Here is a 7,398-nt window from a genome sequence, read left to right on the forward strand (position 1 = left end):
AACAAAATGTTACAGACTGGGTGACTTAAACAAAAGAAATTTATTTTCTCACAGTTCTAAAGGATGAAAGTCCAAGATTAATGTGTTGGTAGGTTTGGCTTCTCCTGAGGTCTTTTTCCTTGGCTTGCAGACTGCTGCCTTCTCACTTTATCCTTACATGGCCTTTCCTCTGTGTGTGTGCATCCCTGGTGTCTCTTCTTTTTCTTATAAGAACACCAGTCATATTGGATTAGGACCCCATCCTTATGACCTCATTTAACCCTAATTACATCTTAAAAGTCCCTCTCTCTAAATAGAGTCACATTGGAGGTTAGGGATTCCATACTTATTCCATCCTCTCAAAACTATTGAATTGATCTAGTGATGATACTCATGACAGTTTTTTGTTTGATTTTTTGTTTTTTTTGCTGTATGCAGGCCTCTCACTGTTGTGGCCTCTCCCATTGTGGAGCACAGGCTCCAGACGCACAAGCTCAGCGGCCATGGCTCACGGGCCTAGCCGCTCCACGGCATGTGGGATCTTCCCGGACCGGGGCATGAACCCGTGTCCCCTGCATCGGCAGGCGGACTCTCAACCACTGCGCCACCAGGGAAGCCCTCATGACAGTTTTTTTTGTTGTTAAATACTTGAAAAAACTCACCATTCTCATACCTTGGAAACTTATTTTCCTCCTTTTTTTCTTTTAAAATATTCTTAGCTCTCTCAGTTTCTGAATAAAGTTTGAAAGTGCAGTCATTTTTGTCTCGCTTTGTTAATTGTATACATTTCATACATTTAATGAAATATATACATTTCATTAAAGATCTCAATATGGGTGTTACTAACCACAGTCGGTAAACTGCCTCTGGGCCGTGCTACACTTTTGTTAATCTAGCATATAATATCATTCAAAAAGAATGAGGCACATATACTTCTTACATATAGTAACAAGAAGGTGACTTTTCCACCTATGACTCAAGCATCACAACAAAACTCTAATGCTAATACTGGAGTTGAGGAATATTATCTAATATAGTTTGAATTTATAATAATAAAATAAGATATTCTCTCCAAAACTTTCATTAAAAAGTTATCACTTTTCTCTTAAGATTTTTCCTTCAGTTTTACAACATTTCATTAATCACTCAAGACACGCATATTTTTGAAAATAATATCCTTTTATTCTGTACCATATATTCTGTTTTAAAATACAAAATTGAAGTAACTATTTTTTTTTTAAATGTTGAGCCTTCTTTTTTTTTTTTTTTTTGCGGTACTCGGGCCTCTCACTGCTGTGACCTCTCCCCTTGCGGAGCACAGGCTCAGCGGCCATGGCTCACGGGCCCAGCCGCTCCATGGCATGTGGGATTCTTCCCAGACTGGGGCACGAACCCGTGTCCCCTGCATCGGCAGGCAGACTCTCAACCACTGCGCCACTAGGGAAGCCCTCTTTTAATTAATTAATTTATTTATTTATTTTGTCTGCGTTGGGTCTTCTTTTCTGTGCGAGGGCTTTCTCTAGTTGTGGCAAGCGGGGGCCACTCTTCATCACAGTGCGTGGGCCCCTCACTGTCGTGGCCTCTCTTGTTGTGGAGCACAGGCTCCAGATGCGCAGACTCAGTAGTTGTGGCTCACGGGCCTAGTCGCTCCGCGGCATGTGGGATCTTCCCAGACCAGGGCTCGAACCCCTGTCCCCTGCATTAGCAGGCAGATTCTCAACCACTGAGCCACCAGGGAAGCCCTGAAGAAACTATTTCATTTGTGATTCAGTAGAATAAATGAGGTTTGTCTTTGTTTATAACATACACGTAGACTATGTTCTTTCTTTCCTTTGAGAAATCAGGGATATAATTTATCTGCTAAATAGCATGATTGATCCTTTCTCACTGTGGTCTTGTCTGAGTTAATAAATCAGGACATCGTTACCACCTCCAAATGTTCAGTTCTGACCCTGCAATTAGTTTTCCACTGACTCTGGTTCCTGGTTATCAGCACAAACCTCTACCTTGAGTTATTCCATAATTAGTAGACAATACAGTGTCATGTGCTAAAATATCCTGTCTGGTAGAACATTGCTAACCACTGATCTGTCACATCCCCTGGATGGATCTCATGCCCTTGTTTAGATAAGAGGATTGTCAGCTCTGCTTCCCATTACATTGACACTAACGTGGCATCCAAAATTTAAACGCAGCAATTAAAAGTTTTTAAAGCTTTTCTTAAATGGCACCAGGTCAAATCCTACATGCAAAATGTTTGGTGATCTTTCTTATGTATGAATAAAAATTTTCAAATGTTAAACAATACTGAAGGTGCTATACCAACAGACCATATGCATTGAATTTTGCTTTTATTGTGAAAAAAGAAAAGAGCAGAACTAAAACATCTCTCCAGCTGAATCAGAGAAAATATACCTCTTCATTATTTTTTTATTGTTTTTTTTATGTTATTCTTCCTTCAATTATGTGTAACTTTCTAAAAGTATTTTTCCAACTTAAGATCTCAATGTTGTATCATTTCTTAATCGTATTCTACTTGTATACATTTATAGAAATTTGTAAGAATTTTACTTTCCATATTTGGTCTTTTGGCAATATATGTGATCAAGGGGCAAGTATTAAAGGTACAAGAATTCAAAAGAAGACCATTATATTATCGATAAACATGGTGAGGATTATCAGACATATTTAATGAACTAACACTACTGTCAACAAAAACAAATTACAGGACTAAGAAGCATAAGGTCATATTGTAGGTAGTTAAAATATTAGTAAAAACAGTTTAACCTCAGTCCTTGTCTGATTATTTTTACCATTTATTTAAAAGGATGTTCACAATTGAAAATACAGAAATGGCTAGAATTTATGTTAAAAGATGTTCATCATCATTAATCATCAGGAAAATGCAATTTAAACCACAGTGTGTCACCTTTTAAACAAACTCAGATGTCTAAAATTAAAAACAATGAATATTCCAAATGTCAGTGAGGATATGGAATAACTGAAATGACATATTGCTCATGGGAGTATTAAATTATATAACAACTTTCTAAAAGGATATGAGATCCCTTATAAAGTTAAACATATTATATCATATAGCAATTCCAGTTTTAGTTATTTACCCAAAATAAAACATATGTCCACACAAAGACTTTTGTGCAAATGTTCATAGCAGTTTTATTCAGTCCCAAACTGGAAATAATTCAAATGTGTACCAGCAAAAAGTAAGTAAACACATTTTAGCACACTCAAAAATGGAATACTAAAGAAAAAGAGCACTAATAATTTATGCAACACATGGATGAATACAAAACAGACACAAAAGAGCATGTACTATGTGATTTCATTTTTCTTGCTTCTAAATAGGTAAAACTAAATTATGGAGATAGATATCAGAAAAGTGTTTCTCCTGAGGTTAAAGTGAGTTTGACTAGATAGGAGTATAAAGAACTTTCTGAGGTGATGAAAATAGTTTATATTTTGATTGAGGCAGTGGCCACCTGGGTATGTATGTTAAAACTCACCGAACTCACAATTAAATCTTGTGCACTTAACTGTAAGTAAATTTTATTTTGTGGAAATCTTGTGCTATATAAATATTGCCTCAATTAAAACCAACAATCATCACCATATACTAATAAACAGAATAAAGAGCAGAACTGTAACTCTCTTAGTAGATTAATAAATACAATCATAAAAGCAACACTCATTCTTGCATTTAGTATCTGATAATTTCTCCATTAAATAATAATAAAAAATTAGCAAGACTGTTCTGAGGATTAAATAATTCATGTATAACATAGTACCTAGATAACAGCCAGTACTCAGTAACTTATATATTCTTGTTAGATATTATCACTTTCTAATGAAATAACTTAAGTGCTAGATTTGTCTTTATAACATTAAAAAATAGCTGTCTCCGTGGATGGACCTACAGACTGTCATACAGAGTGAAATCAGAAAGAGAAAGACAAATATTGTATATTAATGCATATATGTGGAATCTAGAAAAATGGTATAGATTATCTTATTTGCAAAGCAGTAATAGAGACACAGACGTAGAGAACAAATGTACAGATACTGAGGGGGAAGGTGGGGGGTGGATAAGTTGGGAGATTGGGAGTGACATATATACACTATTGATACTATGAATAAAATAGATAATTAATGAGAACTTACTGCATAGCTCAGGAAACTCTGCTAAATGCTCTGTGGTGATCTAAATCAGAAGAAAATCCAAAAAAGAGGGGAAATATGTATACATATAGCTGATTCACTTTGCTGTACAGCAGAAACTAACACAACATTGTAAAGCAACTATACTCCAATAAAAATTAATTAAAAAATAGCTCTCTCTTATATTTTGGTGAATTGATCAGTAAAATAATGACATTCTCTTTGCCAAACCTTGTACCAGAAAAAAAATAGCAAATCATGGTTGAATGTACTCATCGATACAAGACTGTGATAGCCTCAGAGAGTGATTTATGTAGTGTTATCCTCAAAAATTATTTTTAGAAATATGTAAATGTCAGAACACTTGATAAGGAAAAACTGACTAAAGAAAAGTGTCACCTTAATCTGACTTACCTTCTCTCACTTTCAGTAATTATAACTGTGTGTTTAAATTAAAATACTTGGTTCAAGCATTTTGTTTTTTCCCCAATACTTTAAATGAAAAAAAAATCAATGTCTTGTTTATAGGGGAAAATTATAATTGATTGAACTACTTAAGCCCTTTTAAACAGTATGTCAAAAGAGAACCTTATCTGTTTGCTTTTATGTAAGTATATAATACAGCATTTTTAACTATAGTCGCTAATCTGTAATGTAAATTTTCAGGAGTTATTCATCTTGTATAACTGAAACTTTGTATTCTTTGACTAATATCTTCCTGTTTTTCAGCTTCCCAGCCCTTGGAAATCACCATTACGCTCTCTGCTTCTATGAGTTTGACTATTTTAGATTCATTATATAAGTGGTATATGTAGTATTTGTTCTGTTTTATTTGACTTAGCATACCGTCCTCCAGGTTCGTCTGTGTTGCAAAAGGCAGCATTTCCTTATTTGTTTTAAGATTGAATAATACTCCATTGTATGTTTATACCACACTATCTTTATCCTTTCATTCATTCATGGGCATTTAGGTGGAGGTGATATCTTATTGGGGTTTTGATTTGCATTTCCCTGATGCTTAGTAATGTTGAGCACCTTTGGTATACCTGGTGACCATTTGTATAAACATACAAAGGTTTATTTAGTCCCTTTGCCCATTTTTAACTTGGTTTATTTGTTTTGTTTTTGCTATTGAGTTATAGAAGTTCCTTATATATGTTAGATTTTTATACCCATTTGATAGCATTGGGTAGGGCTTCCAGAAAAAAAAAAAGTGAATAAACATGTGTATACCCATAATGAATATCTTTATTTTGTTGTTGGCTGTTGTTGTGTTTTGTTTTGTTTTAACTAAGAGTGACTTTGCAACCTGGTTTGATCTCTTAAAAGTTGTGTGACCTTGGGAAATTTATATAACGTGTGTGTGTGTGTGTGTGTGTGTGTGTGTGTGTGTATACATATTTCCATTCCATATGTATGTGGATATATGTATGGAATATTTCTGGACATATATATCTATATCCTACATATTCTTTATCCGTGCATCTGCTGATGTACACTTAGGTTGCTTCCATATCCTGGCTCTTGTGAATAATGCTGCACTAAACATTGAAATACAGATCCCTCATTGATATCCTGTTTTCATTTCCTTTGGGTATATACCCAGAAGTGTAATTGATGGATCATATGGTAGTTTTATTTTCACTTTTTTGAGGAAGCTTCATACTGCTTTATATAGTGGCTGAACAAATTTACATTTCCATTAAGAGTGCATAAGGATTTCTTCTTTGCATACTTACCAACACTTGTTATCCTTTCTTTGTGATGATAACTATTCTAACAGATGTGAGGTGATATCTCATTGTGGTATGGATTTCAATTTCCCTGACCATTAGTGAAGTTGAGCACTTTTTCATGTCTCTGTTGGCTATTTGCATGACTTTGGAAACAGGTCTATTCAGTTTCTCTGCTCAATTTTAAACAGATGGTTTGTTTTTTACTATTGAGTTGTGTGAGTTCTTTATATATTTTGAATATTAACCCCTTATCAGATATATGATTTGCAAATATTTTCTTTCATTCTATAGGTTGCCTTTTTATTTTATTGATTATTTTCTTGGCCGTGCTGAAGTGTTTTACTTTCATGCAATCCTATTTGTACATTTTTGTTTTTGTTGTCTGTGCTTTTGGTGTCATAGCCAAAACAATTGTTGCCAAAACCAATATCAAGAAGCTTTTCCCCTGTTTTCTTCTAGGACTTCTTTGACTTCAGGTCTTAAATTTTTCTTTAATCCATTTTTTTTTTTTTTTTTTTTTGTGGTACGCGGGCCTCTCACTGCTGTGGCCTCTCCTGTCATAGAGCACAGGCTCCGGATGCACAGGCTCAGTGACCATGGCTCACGGGCCCAGCTGCTCCTCAGCAAGTGGGATCTTCTCCACATTGGCAGGCGGACTCTCAACCACTGTGCCACCAGGGAAGCCCCTCTAATCCATTTTGAGTTGATTTTTGTGTATGGTGTCAGATAGAGGTCTAGTTTCATTCTTTTGCATGTCTCTGTCCAGTTTTCTCAACACCATTTATTGAAGAGACTATTCTTTCCTCATTATAGTCTTGGCTCTTTTGTCAAAAATTAGTTGACCATATATATTAATGGGTTTATTACTGGATTCTCTATTCTGCTCCATTGATCTATGTGTCTGTTTTTGTGCCAGTACAATAGTGTTTTGATTACTATAACTTTATAATGCACTTTGAAATCAGGAAGTATTATACCTCCAGCTTTGCTGTTCTTTCTCAAGATTGCTTTGTCTATTTGGCATCTTTGGCACTTGATACCAATTTCAGAATTGTTTTTGTGAAAAAAATTCCACTGGAATTGTTTTAAATGATTGATTTGAATCTATAGATTGCTTTGAGTAACATGGACATCTTAACAATATTAATTCAATGTTATTATTCATTGGTGTTCTCCTATTTTGGAGTTTTAAATACATATATTGGGCTAAATTATTTCTTATATTTCCTTTAGAGAAAGATATCTTCTTTGGACTGAAAATAAGAAGATTCATGCTTTGAAGTGTTCAGCCAGAAACTGCCTCAAAGCCTTCCAACTGGGTAGTCATTAAGTCTACTAACTCTAGACACTCAAAAATAGTTTCACCTCTTCTTTCTATGATTAGTGTAGCTTCAAAAGCCAGAATATAGCCTTGGGAACATTGTGCTCATTGCAGAAGCGGGACACATAATATGACCTAATATGGAATTTTAATGTTTTTCTTTCATAGACCTTACCTTAGACAGTA

This window comes from Tursiops truncatus, chromosome 5 (genome assembly GCF_011762595.2).
Source record: "Tursiops truncatus isolate mTurTru1 chromosome 5, mTurTru1.mat.Y, whole genome shotgun sequence".
Classification (NCBI taxonomy): Eukaryota; Metazoa; Chordata; class Mammalia; order Artiodactyla; family Delphinidae; genus Tursiops; species Tursiops truncatus.